The sequence below is a fragment of the Saccopteryx leptura genome, chromosome 13, assembly GCF_036850995.1.
Source record: "Saccopteryx leptura isolate mSacLep1 chromosome 13, mSacLep1_pri_phased_curated, whole genome shotgun sequence".
In the NCBI taxonomy this organism is placed as follows: Eukaryota; Metazoa; Chordata; class Mammalia; order Chiroptera; family Emballonuridae; genus Saccopteryx; species Saccopteryx leptura.
Genome location: NC_089515.1, coordinates 46,772,704 through 46,788,333, shown reverse-complemented (window position 1 = coordinate 46,788,333; position 15,630 = coordinate 46,772,704). Strand labels below are relative to the sequence as shown.

The 15,630-nt window shown below is 48.8% G+C and overlaps 1 protein-coding gene and 1 pseudogene across 2 annotated transcripts in view; both read left to right on the top strand.

Annotated features, from left to right (window-relative positions):
* The window catches only part of AGBL1 (AGBL carboxypeptidase 1), an 822,308-nt gene that overhangs the window by 643,324 nt on the left and 163,354 nt on the right, over positions 1 to 15,630 (top strand). The gene's annotated exons all lie outside the window — the stretch shown is intronic.
* On the top strand, positions 3,987 to 4,190 carry LOC136385170 (small nucleolar RNA SNORA23; annotated as a pseudogene).

Sequence of the window (15,630 nt, the reverse complement as noted above, 5' to 3'; positions counted from 1 at the left end):
AGCCCGGGTGATGGAGCTGTTGAGCTGACCTCAGATTCCAAGGGGAGCCTGTGCCAAAGGAAAGTGCCCCCACGAAGTGGCTGGCGCAGTCATCCTTGCTGGGCACTGGATGGTAGATCGGGACATTTGCATGTGTGTTAGAGGGATTGATTCCTTCCCTGCTGCTGGGACGGCCGGCTCCAGCCCCCTGATGCCTCCAGTGTTGGACAGACATGCAGACAGTAGCCTGGGTACTCCCTCTGAGAGTGTTTTGGGGCAAAAAATAGTTCATGAAGCCTGGAACCTGCTGCCATCTTCCCTCAGATTTCCTCTTTTGTGCGTGTCCAGTTTAGCTGCACATGTGCCCGGGTGATTCTTGAGGACATGGGTTGTTTAGAAAAAAGAGAGTGGTGAAAAAAAATGTAGGTAAAAAGGATTGTATTGTAGTCTGTTAGTGCCTAATAGTAATAATAATAATAAAAGATACGATTGTATATAACCTGAAATCATCTGTTACACAATAGAATTGAAGTTGAGCTTGAGTCCCCTAACAGAGACAGGTACACATGCACGCTCAGACACATAGTAGGTCCAGGTTTTAAAACAAAACAAAGCAGGTGAGGGATGCCGTGTCATCAGGCACATGTTTATAAAGGTGGGGTGGGTAGGGATGGTTTGATGCCACACCATCACGCAGAAATTGGAGTGCAGGTTTGGGGTAGGAAGGCTGGCCCTGTGTGGTCAGCCTGAGATGTGACCTGGTCTGCTAGCATGTGCAGATGTGAAGCCTGCTCAGGTCATGAAGAAAAATGAAGCGTCCTGAGCACGAACATGCACAGACACACGAGTCCCTGACCCTGGCACGTATCAGCATGTTGAAGCCTCGCCGCCTAACGCGGCCAGGTAAGCCCCTCGGACTCCCTTCACAGCTGAGGATGCCGAGGGGTAGGAGAGGAGGGCTTCACCTGAGATTCTGCAGCTAGTAAGTAGCAGGATCATGATTTGAACACAGTCAAGCACCTGAGCCTGCCCTCCAAGCAAACCTATGTCTTCAAAGACCTCCAAGGGCATTCAGTGGACGCTGACCGATGCCTGGCCTCGAGGGAGGGCTGATGGTGTGGTTTCCAGTCCTTGAGCCCAATCGAAGCAGCCCCTATCAGACATCCCTGTGGAATATCCCACCTGCCTGACATCCCATTTTCAAACTCCACAGGTTCAAAGGCAGATCCTTGTTATATCCTTTGCCCAAAGTCTTTGCCTCCAAATTCCTAAACTTGATCATCCGAATTCAAGTCTGTGTGGTGTCGTTTCTTTGCGGTCCTGAGGCACAGCCTGGTGTCAGATCAAGGTGGGTGATTAAATAGTCACCCAGCTGATGAGTCCACCAGTCTCGTCAAGCTGCCTTCGTAGCTTTGCTTCGACTCTGTCCACTGTGTCGTCCTCTTGGTTCATTTCCCGCCTAGATTTCAGCAGTGTTTTCCCCGCTGCTCTCTGCGCCTTTTATTTTGCCTGTTTTCCGGCCCTTTCTTTCCGATGCTGCTGGATGATGTTTGGAATAAAAATCTATGTCTTATTTCCTCTACTCAGTGGTCTCGCAGGGTCCTGAAAGTAAAATGCACATGGAACCTGACACGTGGGCCTTTCACGTTCTAGCCACACTTTCGCCCCCTTGCCTCCACCTGTGAGCCGAATGCCGTTCATTGTGTGAGTCAACGTGTCCTCCTCCAGGCAGTCTTCTGTGATTAGATGCTGAGTTTCCATAAGCATCTTGTAGAAACCCTATCATAAGCCTTGTTGCATGGTATTGCCTGTGGACTTTTCTGTACCTCCCGCCAGACTGTCTCTTCTTGGAGAACAAGGACACTTTTGTATCCTGAGAGCCTAGCACTGTGCCAAGGACATGGTGGGCCTTCATTCAATACGTGCAGAGTGATGGAGATCTTAATCTCCTTCCCAACAGCCTCCTGAGAATGACCTCCTGCCTGTTGCCATGGTAACCTATTAAACATAGATGGCAGAGAGGCAGGAAAGTAGGACATGCCTCTGTCCCGCACACTCAGAGCTGCAAGGAAGCGTCCAGGAGCCATGCCCCTCGGCCCCTGGTCTGTGGTGCCCCGTGCTCTGTAACTTTCCAGATGTGGCTCCCTTTTTTTTTTCTTCCTCCAAATGGCCTGTAGAGGTCAGAAAAGGGCCTTCATTGCCAAGCCTGGACTGTCCTCTCTCTCCATTAGCATTCGGCCCGGGGTGTCGATAATTAAGCAAACCTCAGCGCCACACATGGGAGCGGAAGTGCATTGACTTTAATAAAACAGCGTAAGACAACTTGCAGTGGACTCGGCCTTGTTTGTTCCCTCACACTTGTCATTCTGGGTTGGTAGATCCCCCTCAAAGAGACCATTGTCCCAGGGCCTGAAGCGTGTCCTTGCTCCATCGCGGCTGCAGCCAGTCCGCAGAGGCAAGCTGCACCAGCTTGCTGGGCCGGCTCGCTGCAAAGAAAAAAATGTCTCTGTGTTTCTTAAAGAACTTACAGCTAGAAGGGTGTGTGGGTACAGTGAGAGGAGCTCCCACTGGTGTTTGAGACTACGGGTTTTTTTTTTCTTGTATGTACACACATTCAGAATCCAGGGGAAAATATATGTAATAATAACTATGGTGCAGGCTCCCATTTTGAAATGTATGCAAGTACAGTGTTGTTCCTAAGTCACTCCCTGGGAAATGGGAAAGAGTACCAGCCGAGAAATCGACAGTCGGCCTGGTTCTGTGACACGATGTATGGACTTCAGGGGTGAGCCAGAATTTCTCGGGTCCCGGTGTCCCCACTTCAGCGTTAAGGGGCTGGGCCAGATGAAATTCAGGGCTGCTTCTGTGTCTCCTGTCTGTCGACGCTGCGCTGGCCAGCCACGGGGAACGCCACCAGGCCCAGGGCTGGCCGGCATGAGGTGGCCCACACTGGCACACTGTCCCCCGTGGGACACGGGCCAGGGCCACACAGTCATCTTTTTAGAGCCCAGACTGAGGCCACGGATCTGGTGCCAGTGCCCACCAGAATAAAAATTTCCGAAACCATTGCTAAAAATAAACAGTAAAACAAAGTGGCAACCTCAGCAGGACGATTCAGACATCATGGCGGTGGGGGGTGAGGGGTGAATGGAGAGGAATCGAATACGCTTTACCGCCATTGAGGTCGGGCAGCGGCTGGATGCTAGCGTTCAAAGTGCTCCAATGACAGGAGCGTGCTGCAGCCACCGGCCACCCCGGGAGAGGACAAGGACAAGTCAGTGCCGCAGGAGGTGGGGCCCTGTCTGAGGCTCCTTTCCTCTCTGCTGCCGGGTGTCCCGCCCAGTTGTCACTGACTTTGTTGGGTGTTCGCAGAGAGTCCTTTCACAGTCTCTCTCCTGTCCCTGGACCTCGGCGAGGGCCCTGGCCAGCTGCCCTCCTCAACCTTGTCTCTCAGCACGGGGGGGGGGGGGGGGGTCCAGCTTTCTCTTTCTTCTGGCCTTTTCCCACACGCAGGGTTTCAGTCAGGAGGACTTCTGATCTGGGAGACACAGGGCGAGGGGTCAGGCGGGGAAGGGAGGGGAGAGTTAGGAAGCACATTTCACTGCTCGGCGCGTCCGTGTACATGCCGTGTACGAGGAGAGCAAGCATCCTCTGCACACATGCGGGCCACGTGTGCACGTGGAAACTGCCTCCGTGCGCCCTGAGCGGCCACTTCAGTTCTCAGGGTTGCTGAGGGTTTACCGAGGCGGCTCAGTGAAATACGGGGGGATGCAAATGTGGGCGTTGAGGGGAAGCCCCTGAGAGCTGCTCAGCGCATTAAATCATCACAGTCTGGGCGTGTGCACTGGCAGGAGGCGGGGAGAGGATGTCTCAACGTGGCCAGAGGCTCAAATCCAAGGAGGAAAGAGGGCCTGTGAGAAATCCTGACACGTAAGAATAGTGATGTCTCATGTTCAAGTGGTTTCCTGTCCTGTGAAGTCTAATTTCACCTCATTCTTATGCTCTGGAATTTTCTGTAAGCATCGACTACCCCAAAGAGCCAGGTTCTAGTGACTAGTTAAAGTAAATGGAAGAGGCGATTGCTCACTTTGGATAAAAAAAGTCTCTGAAACATCATGCAGCCAAAGAGTGAGTTGGGATCATAGTACTGGTCTAGTGTTGTCTCACGGACACAATTTTTCACTGGCCAGCCTCCAGATTCCCACACAGAAAAAATAGTCTCTGGGTCGAGGCCGTCAAAGTGAATTCAACAGGAGCACGACTCTGTGAAGCTTGGTTCCGAGAGCACCGCAGTCCCTGCGTGGCAGCTGGGATTTCAGCCATGTCGTGTGGGTGTGACAGTGGTGGTGACAATCATTGTTACCAGGAGCACTGACCACAGGCCAGTTTCGGGGCCGAGTATCCATCCATCACAAGACCCTGTGACGTGAATCACTGTCATTATCCCCAGTTCGTAGATGGAAAGACCAAGTCCTGGAGACGGGCCGTCGTCTGTGCAGAGCAGGAGGCCGGGGAGGGTCTGACCCGAGTGTGGGACCGTTTTCTCATGGTGCGGTCCTCCTGAGAGACCCGATCCCTGCTGACCATGTGGCTTTTTCTTTTCTTTTCTTTCTTGAGGCAAACTTACCTTCACCTTTCTTCCCCAAGTTCAGTTAGAAATGGATCTGTATTTTCCCACATCTTGTTTTCAAACTTCAGCAAGACCTCATCTTCCCCCATCTGGCTGTTAACGGTAACTTTGTTTAGCCTCCCTCGTATTTGGAGGGGACATGCTGTGGGCTTTGTGAGGCACTCTCCTAATATGGGTTATATATGTGTGAAATATGGGAGGCGCGCTCAGTCTCCCGAAGCAAATGTTGAGAGCAGCGTCTTGAAAGACGACGTGGATTTTAAACAGTATCTGAACGTCACAGAGGAATGTGGCCCCGTCTCAGCAGAGGCGGGTTGGGCTGGGATAAGCAGGGTTTCCCCTTAGCTGTCTGCTCTGGGTCAGGAAGTGACTCTTCAGGTCTCTATTTATCAGGCTGATGAGTACGTGTTTCCTGTGGCTGTATTTTTGTTAGATGTTTATTTTCAGCCACCCCAGAATAAAGGTGCCTGGGGTTCATCGTGACCTTACATCCAGGGACTTAAATCAACATTTTTATAAGTTACTTTGTTTCAAATGATATCAACTGACTTCATTAGGCCAGGATCTCTGATCTCCAAATCCCGCAGTGTCCCTGCCTCTCAATCTCATTTAACTTTCACTTCACAGCCCGTGTCCTGAGGTGGCCAGTCACACCGTCAGGGCCCCTCAGCGAGGAGTGACGGGGTGGGGCTTGCTCTCCTGCCCTCGTTCTCTGCTGTTGGAGAGGGATCGCGTGCAGTTCGGCACGAGGAATGCTGTGCGCAGAAAGGGCCCCTGGAGCCAGCCTGCTCTTCTGACCTTGTCGTTCTTGTTGGTTGGTTGGGTTTGTTTTTCTTTTTTCTTATCTGAAGTGGCTCTTAAGATGACAGAACCAGAGACACTCAACATTATTTAAAAGAAAAATGCAGGAAAAAGAAGAACCCAAAAAGGTAGAAAGAAGTCAACATTTGGGTTTGTAGAAAGTGTCATTTAGATCCACTTCCTATTACACACCTCTCTCTCTCTGTCTCTCTCCATCCCTCCCTCCCTCTCTCTTTTCCTTTCTCTCTTTTTCCTGTGGAAAAATATGGATCAAGAACAGAGTGACAACTTCAAGGACATTAATTCAGTGGCCATTTCAGAGAGTAGGGGTTTTATAGAAGGAGGATGAATATTTCAAACACAAGTCACTAAGGCAAGCTCTCTCCTGGTGCTTGGTGATTAGTATCACAACACCCGTGCCTTTAATCAGGCAGTGGTGGTAGAGCAGGGCGTCTTCAGTTTGGGACATGTCCTGCCCGTTGGCAGCCCTGTCGGAGGGCCCAGTGGGGGCAGAGAGGGACAAGGCCCACTGTGCTGTGGGACTCGGGAGCAGCGAGCAGTCTCACGGGTGATGGTCATAACCATGCCTTAGCTTTAGATTGCTACAAAAATAAAATCACAAATTGAGTGGCATAATCCAACATGTATGTATCATCTCACACGTTCTGGAGATGAAGGGGAACTGCACTGGGTTCTCTGTTCAGGATGCCTCAGAGCCGCAACCCAGGTGCTAGCCCGCCGGGGTCTCATCTGGAAGCTCAGGGAGAATTGGTTTCCAAGCCCCGTCAAGCTGCCAGACAAATTTAGTTCCTTGTGGTTGCAGGACTGAGGTCCCCGTTTCTTGTTGCTTGTTAGCTGAAGGCTATTCTCAGCCCCTACAGGCTGCCTGAGCCCCTTGGTATTTGGCAGCTCAAAGCCCGCAGCAGTGTGAACACCCCATGCTCTCAATCTCTGACTTTGCTTTGGCTGTCAGCCGGAGAAAAGAGTTTTCAAAGGCTCATGTGCTTAGATTAGGCTCACCTAAGGGAGCACAAGCACCTTAAGAGGTAGGTATTATTACTGTCCCCACTTTACATTTGGAGAAACTGAGGTAGAGAGTGTTGAGGACTAGTGCACACAGCTGTATGTGGCTGAGCAGAAATTGGAACCCAAGAAATAAGGATCTAGGTTTGTGCCAGAGTTCTTGAGCACGGTTCCATGGGTCTGTCGAAAGTGTGTTCTCCTAGACAGAAGTAGTTCTGTCCTTCCATCCGAGCGTGTGTGCAAGCACGGAGCCTGAGACTGTGCTGCGGGGTGGAGTGGGGGCAGCACAGCCTGCCACAGCCTGGGCTCGAGTCCTAGCTTACCTGCCTCCCTCTCCTGGGCTCCGCATCTATAGCCAAGGTGCTGACAGGGTTGGTATCGTCCTCGAGGGCCCCCTTTCCACGCGTCCTTCAGAAGCAGCGCGGCGTTTGCTGAGGTGTTGGGAGAACAGAGCGAGCCCTGGAAACAGACTCGCCGCCTCCATGTCTCCGGGGCTCTTCCCACCGGAATTAATAGCTGTGCAGGTGCTCAGGCCTCTGCCAGCAGGGGGCTTACTGAACCAGCCATCACTGTGCAGGAGCTTACTTGAAAGTGCTCAGTCACAGAGGGGAAACTGAGATAATTTTATAACTTTTTCATTTTCCATTGACTGGATTACATTATGTTGGCCTAGAGAGGAGATAAAAATAATCCATAAAGATGCAGCTTAATTCAGAATCGTAAATTGGTGAGAAAAAAAGTTGATTTTAATTTTAGTACACATATTTTATTTTGGAATGCCTTAATATAATAAGTAATAGACTTCACATTGGAAATTCACCAGTAAAATCACAGTGAAAGAATGTAGTTTCTATAACAAAAGGTCTAACAAGAAAACAACACTCGGAAATTTATAAAAAGTTAAAAACTAAACAGAAGGCAGAAGACTGACGTTTCATAATTGTAATTATAAATGTCAGTGCTCTAAATTATATTTCCAAGTGGCACAGAATATCAGCTGTGATCAAATGCAGAATCTCAAACTATTCTCATTTATTATACAAAACGAAATAATAAAGATTCACAATGAAACAATCTAGAGTGAAAGAGAGGTACAGAGTATCAATCCTAGAGAGCCATTATCAACAAGAAGACTCTCAAAGGCGAACACTGAAATTTAGTCAACAGTTCAGGGAATTGTGGGATATATTAATCCATTTATTCTCCGAGATGTGAGAGAAGACCTTGACGACAAGGAAGAGATGTTTTCGGTCTCGCTGGGGAAACTTGGCCAAAGCATGTGAAAAAATGAAAAAAAGAAAATGAAGAGCATGCCCGCCCAGGGCTCCGGGTTTCAGGTTTCGGGCCTGAGGGATGATGGGTAACATGGTGCCGTCACCAGAGCTGAACAGATGCGACGAGGCAGTGCGGTCATCTCTCATCCCTCAGCCCCGTCTCCCGCTTACGGCAGGTGACTCTGAGCACATGATGAGTAAGGACAAGGGGTAACTAGATCTGTTGAATTATGTGGACGTAGGACAGATTAAAGTGAATTGGAGAGACAGTCTCCTTCAGTTGTCCATGTGATGCATTAGCTTGACATTCAGAGGCCTCTGTGATTCCGCCCACCGCAGCCTGCTTTCCAAGCTTACTTCCCAGTGCCTACGGTGCTGCGGCCAGTTGTGCAGGCAAAGTGGCCCGTTTACCATCTCCTAAGTCTGGCCAGCACGGCGGCACCTGCTCACCTTGGCCCCTCTTCCTCCATCCCCTTGAGACCAGTTCCAGTCGGCCCAGACCTGAATATCTTTTCCCATCACTCCTGCTCTCCCTGTTTTTTTCCTCTGTGACCCCTTCAAGCATTAATTATGCAATTAACCATATCCTTTAATGATCTAAGTGTCGTTTATCTCTCCACTTGCGGTTTGCTGCCTCACAGTTGTCATCTCCCTGCGAGTACCATTTGCTCCGAGAGCAAGACCTTGTCGTTCTAGAAAACCATTCGTTATTGAGCATCCTCGCATTTCAGCTTGTGTATTGATATTATCATCTTATAAAAGGCTCCCTCCCCAACTTCAGCTTCAAACTATTGCTCTCCTCGCACAAATGAGATCATTGAGGCTGAGAGAGGTTCCGACACCCACCCTGACCCACACAGCCCACGAGTGGCAGCATCGAAGGGCCAAACCATGTGAGGTGGGTAGAAATCCTCTAAGCTCCCCAACAAACCTGTAGTATCCTTTGCCGGAACCATTGTCCAGGTGACACCAAAATAAAATACAACATTTACAAATACAAAAGAGGTTCTCTACGAGTGTATTTCAATGATCATACTATACTTAATTCCCATGCAACTGTAGTTCTAGCAGGGGCGTGAAGTCCCCAGTTTAAATCTAGTGCCTGGGCAGAATACCTCCTCAGACCTGCACGCTCACAGTTGCACTCACACCGGTGTTTGCACCATGACAGACGCTGCACCCAGGTCCGCCTGAAAGGAACTGCTATCCCAGTGGCACAATGCACAGTCTTCATTGACAAGGACCCAAAGAACTTTTAATCCCATTTAAGGCAGAAAGGTGTGTAATCTCAGCAGGAGGCTTCGAGGCTCAATTTTACTGCAAGAGCGCCCAGAGTGTATTCATTAGGTTTATGGCCAGCATATAAATCTGAAGTAGAGCCCTGTTAGTTGTGAAATTAGCTTTGACGGGATCCTCTGTTGAGAAGCTCGGTGTCAATTCATCTGTTAATCATGATCCTGGAAAGTATTCATTAACAGGGTGAGTGCTCAGCAGGCGTGTTGGCTTTTTTTCCAGTTTCTTTGTTTGTTCCCTGGTCAAGAGAGAGGCCAGGCATCTCTGAAATCTATTAGCTTTCAGAAGTCGGGGAGGCCTGGCAAGTACAGAGAGGGAGCTGTGGGGAGGAAACCAGATCTGACTGTTTGGGGTTCCCTGGACAGCGAGAAAGTGACCACGTGCACAGTGAGAGTCAGCCTTTCCCTACCGCGTGGCTTGTTGAAACGCCGCGTCCTGGGCTCCAGTCCCTGGGCCTCTCTCCCGGGGATGCTGCTTCACTAGGACTAGGGTGAGGTCTCATCATTTGCATTTTTAACAAGTTCCCAGGGGACGCTGACACTGCCGGTCCAGGGACCCCATTTGGAGGACCACTCTCCTAACAGACGTGATATGTGAACATAGGACCTTCAGGTCCCTCAGAGAAAATGTGTCATAATACGAAGGGTCAGGAAACGTGTCCTGAAACCAATCTTAAGTGTTCACTTCTCCAGTTGCAGTGCTTTCTCTCGTGTCTCAGGACATGTAGAAAGCGTCTGTCAGACTGGTGCTCAGCCATCCCGGGCCTTGTTCTTCTGTAGCTGTGTTGCTGTCCACCAAGCAGGTGCTGACCTCTTGCTGTCATCGAGGGGAGCTTTCTCCTTTCCTAGGGGCAGAGCTGTCCGTCCTTGGACCAGCGAGAGAGAGGAACTTGAGCCTGGAGGGAAGACAAGCACTAGTATCTGCTTTTTGCTTCCTTTTTCTTCCCTTTCCCTTTTCCTCTGCTTTCCCTCCACCCCTGCACGCCTCTCCTGTTTCTCTGCTGTCGCTGCGTTCCCGCAAACTTCCTTTAGAAGGCGTGCGCGTCTCTTCCTCTCCACCCCTTCCTGCTCCAGACGTTGATGGTGCCTTGCCAGCCTCTGTCTTCATTTATTTCCTCTCACTTTATCCTCAGCACGTGTCTTTTTTTTCTGAACAAGATGAATACCATTAGTTTGGATCCTAGAAATGTCGTCCAGAGTTTGAGCCTTTCAGGCCAGCACATGGTTTGCTGGTTGGTTCCGTTTATGAATAGCACACCTGTCACGTATACAGCCTCTTTCCGAGAGACACAGTATGCAGAGATCGCTGTACTGTGCCCAGGGACATCATGGCCCTGAGCTCAGTGGACTGGACTTCTGACCTGAAAGGGGCCTGATCGTTTATAGCCATTCCTTAGACTTAGGGAGTAACTTCGTGTGAACTCGATTCAACAAGAGTGTCCTCTACTGGATGGTGACTTGCCAAACCATTCAAATGTTTCTTCATTGGGAGAGTCTGGCTGAGACACATGCCGACTGGTTGGACGGAAGCAGCACTAACAACAGAAGCAACAACTTAAAGGATTGGATGCCGTGGGAAACCCCTAGGTTTCTGTGCACCATCGGAGTAGCTGTTGGATTTTGAGAACTACTGTCACGACCTGAATCAAGTTTCAAGCTCTGGGAAGCCTGGGTGTATGTTATGATCACAAAGTGTTTGAGATCAGCTAAGAACTTCTGTTCCTTAGGCCTCAATTGACTTAATTTACAAATAATAAGAACATTTCTTTTAGATTAAGATCTCAACAGAAGACTGTCGTAAATAGATGAAAGATCAATAATATAATCCAGGATTTGATCGTCATGATCGGTAGCAGCCACTGGCAAAATAATCTGTCCGTGTGCCGGTAGAAATTCCAATTATTGTGTTTACCTGCTGTCGCAGACCTCTAGGGCAATTGCTCCTCAAAGCCACTGATGGAAAGAAAAATCTAAGTTGCAGTATTGCGTTATGACATGGACTCGCCCTCCCACTGACATCATTAGACCCAAGGTGAACAACTCCTTCAACTGCAGCCAATTCTAGCCATGGATAGAGATAGCGAGTAGAAATGGATAAAGCTGTATATGCCAGGCACTTAAAAGTTACATACCTTTTATTTTTCATGTAAGTTACATCGCATAAAATAGAAACACATCTAAAAAAAACCCATAAAAAAGGACAAGCTAGGCCAATCTGATCCCTGTAGGGGCCTTTTAAACTGGTAGTGTGGTACTGATAGAATTGCCGCAGGGAACAGATGTATTGGAAAGTCAGAAGGCCAGATTGAAGCCATGAAGGATGCTATGCAAACTGAAGGTATAAAGAGGGTGAGGCTCTGTGTGGGCAGAATCTATGTGAAGAGGAGGGGAAGACCAGAGGGACAGAGAGGAGCAGAGAGAGCACACAGCTCCCCCTAGAGGGCGAGGTGCCTCTCCAAAAGGCGCCTGGTTTGTAGAAAGATGTTTCTGGTCCTTTCATTCCCTATCCATCCTGATAGTAAACCTAGTTTTACTTGAGGCTCAGATGCCAATCCGCTGGTCCAAGGTTCTTCAACCAACAGGGAGGGGGACACTTGTTCAAATCCAGGGTTGGCTGGCCAACTGCTCCGGTGCTTGTAGGACCTGATAGGGTGTTAGCAGCCTTTGCAAATGTGGACTAAGATATGAGTCTTAAAGAGGACTGTGCTCTGTCACTCAGTGTTCCTTTACACACACTCTCTCTCTCTCTCATGTTTCATACATGTTGTGTGTGTGAACTGTAGCATTCTTTTAAAGGTGAGAGGAGGGGAGATAGTGAGGCAGACTCCCACATGCACCTTGATCAGGATCCACCTGGCAACCCCATGTGGGAACAATGCTGGAATACCAAGCTATTTTTACTGCCTGAGGCTGATGTGCTTCAGCTGAGCTATCCTCAGCGCCCAAGACCGATGCTTGAACCAATTGAGCCACTGGCTGTGGGAGGGGAAGAGGAAGAGATGGGGGAGAGGGAAGGGGAGAAGCAGATGGTCACTTCTCCTGTGTGCCCTGACCAGGAATTGAATCTGGGATGTTCATACTCCAGGCCGACGCTCTGTCCACTGAGCCACCAGCGAGGGCCTGTAGCCTTCTTTTGACAATTTAAAATGTTTCCTTCTCCATCTTCTACCCCACCCTCTTTTAATCACAGAGTTTCTGGCAATAAAGGGTTTCTTTGGAATGAATGAACTTCATAAAGTTTTTGTTTCCATTTTACCTGTTAATGTTGATGTTAGAATTTTCTGTATTCTCATTTAACCTATGTTTATGAGTTATTTGCAACTTTTCCCCAGTGTCTGTCCTTCCCTCCGGTTTATTCCACCATTCACTTGTATTCTTTCCTGCTTTGTTTTCATGTACTGCTCTTCAGTGTCCTCGAGCAGGTCTTGAACCATTTTCTTTAATAAGAAAATATCTTACTTAAATGTATTAGTAGGAAAACATGATCTGGCATTTTTTTTAGAGGGGAAAACTCTATGTTGAGGTATAGTTTCAAGAGTGAACATAAAACATGCATTTCAGCATTGTGATTAAGGAAAGAAGTTTACACTACTTTTTCCTAGGCCTCTGGACAGTACACAGAATGAAATTAACTAAATGTCATAATCCTGGCGACTGATCACATTCTTCCAATACCGGCTCGGAGGTCTGACTCCGCCTGTGAATTCCTACCACCTCGGCCTGCATGGGCTGCGTATCAGGGAGAAGCATCTAAGCACCAGCCTTGCCTGGGAGCAGAGACGTGCCCAGAGTAGAAAGTCATGCAGTTACACGGGATCAGGGGAGCAGAGACGGGCCCAGTGTAGACAGTCATGCAGTTACACGGGAGCAGGGGAGCAGAGACGGGCCCAGTGTAGACAGTCATGCAGTTACACGGGAGCAGGGGAGCAGAGACGTGCCCAGTGTAGACAGTCATGCAGTTACACGGGAGCAGGGGAGCAGAGACGTGCCCAGTGTAGGAAGTCATGCAGTTACACGGGAGCAGGGGAGCAGAGACGTGCCCAGTGTAGACAGTCATGCAGTTACACGGGAGCAGGGGAGCAGAGACGTGCCCAGTGTAGAAAGTCATGCAGTTACACGGGAGCAGGGGAGCAGAGACGTGCCCAGTGTAGACAGTCATGCAGTTACACGGGAGCAGGGGAGCAGAGACGTGCCCAGTGTAGGAAGTCATGCAGTTACATGGGAGCAGGGGAGCAGAGACGTGCCCAGTGTAGACAGTCATGCAGTTACACGGGAACAGGGGAGCAGAGACGTGCCCAGTGTAGACAGTCATGCAGTTACACGGGAGCAGGGGAGCAGAGACGTGCCCAGTGTAGAAAGTCATGCAGTTACACGGGAGCAGGGGAGCAGAGACGTGCCCAGTGTAGACAGTCATGCAGTTACACGGGAGCAGGGGAGCAGAGACGTGCCCAGTGTAGGAAGTCATGCAGTTACATGGGAGCAGGGGAGCAGAGACGTGCCCAGTGTAGGAAGTCATGCAGTTACACGGGAGCAGGGCCCGGGGTTCCGTGCAGAGAACCCACACGTCACCTGGGAGCTTTTGACATATATACGGTGACCAGTCGTCCTCCTTTAGGGAGGACCGTCCTTCTTTTGTAAGTTCTGTCCTCCTTCGAAAAGTGTCCTCCTACATGTCCTCCTCTTTGATATTGGAAGACTAATTGTAAATATCCATATTCAGTCGATGCAGAGTCAATCCATTGTGTGTGATGTGACGTACTTGTATCTAAATGAGCACTTTTTTCTTACAATTATTATTAAAAGTTAATAGACATGTAAGCATAATTACAATATAAGATATTACAAATGTTTTGTGATTTATCATATTATAGTATATTGTTGCAATGCATGAAATGTTTATTTACGATATTGTTTTCTTCAATTTATTTTTGTCTTCCTTTTCATTGTAAAAAAGCTGGTCACCTTAACATCTAGGAGCTTCTGGGTGTCTGTCGCCCGTCTGCCCGGTGATGTTTGGAGAAACCTGGGCTCCCCAGAGAGCCGTGGTTTCACCTAAGCACACAACTGGCAAACTCACAGTCAGGGCCATCTTGACAGTCCTTGGCATTCATCCTTGCCATCCAGCTGAAGTCCTAGCTTCAGTTTTCACAGATGAGCAGGGCATGACCTCTAGACGGTATACACCAGAAGGTGCCTCTCTCAGTATCACTGACTTGCCTTTCTCTAGTTTTATACCCACCCTTCATACAGCTGATGCTTCGGTAAGCAGACAGGTAGAGGGGTTTGCAGTTCTAGTTCGTCTCTCCTGCGTCTCAACCGACACAATAGCCTCCTGCTGTCTTTCTCTGTCATGTGTGCTTGACCAGGGAACCATACCATACACCTTAGATTTGTCTTGCCCCAAATTCTGAAAAGGGGGGGGGCACAAATAAATGACAACAGATAATATAGTCAATGGCCTACTCTGCCACCCCACAGAATACAGTGCAGACACCCCTGGGACAGGAATTAGGAGACTTAGGTTGCTGGTCCAGTTTAACCACTGATAGTAGGGCTCTCGGCAGGTGATTACATCCTGACAAAACCCTCTGGAGTGAAAGTAGCTGCCCTGCCTGCCCCTAAGGGCAGCTGTGAGCAGGCGCAGTCCTCCTGTGGCAGCATAGGTAACAGCGTATTATAGAGGAATACCAAGAAAGGGGGAGGGGAAGGCGAGCCTTTGCCCGTGACAGAAAGAGGTCTGTGGTGTTGGGGGCGCTGACCAAAAAGCAAAGGAGGCATTCATGTAAATAAAAAAGTGTTACATTCTTTCATTGTAAAAAAAAAAAAAAAAAGCAACACATTCGAATAGCAATTTTTTGATCTTGTTGTTTTGTTATATTTTGTCTGTGCTAACATGACTTTTTCATTTTATGTATTTTGAAACTTTTAAGTATGTGTGTATGGTTGTAGCATGGGGAAACACTTTGGGTGGAAACACTTTGGATTTCATCAGGACACATTTTTCTGGGGTTATTTGCATCTTAAAACAAGCCAGGACCACCATTTAGAACCATAACCCCAAAGGCATCGATTGCCTAAATACAGAAACAAAACGAAATGTACAATTCCTGGTTCTTTAGCTGAGTGCTTTAAAAATCCGGAATGGTTTGGGGGAAGACATGCAAGCAGTAAAAAAAGTCGTTCGTGATGCTGCCTAACGATGCTTATTAAATGCCTGCTTATGCCTGTGTTTGGTATTCTGAAAGACAAAATACATGTAATTGTGGAATTGTAGAGTCAGAAAGCTGGAAGGAATGTAAATGTGTCTTATCCAGCGTGGTGCTCTTCTCTGATAGAGGAGGTGAGGCTAAAGGAGGTGAGTTCCAGGCTGCTCAGCTAGCGGGACCAGGACTCCCCACGTTTCCCAAGGCCGCGTTCAGAGCCCCTTCGGACAGGCTCCCCTGTTGCAGGAATTGAAGGAGGACAAAAACGCCCGCTTTGATGAAGGAACTAGGATTTATTTAGCTGGCGGAGCAGCATGACCCCAAGAGAGGCAACAGAACAGATGCTCCCCGAAGATAGATTTCTTACATCTTTTGTACCTTTACAGCTTTACTTTTCACGTTGACAAATGCCTGATTTCTATGACTTC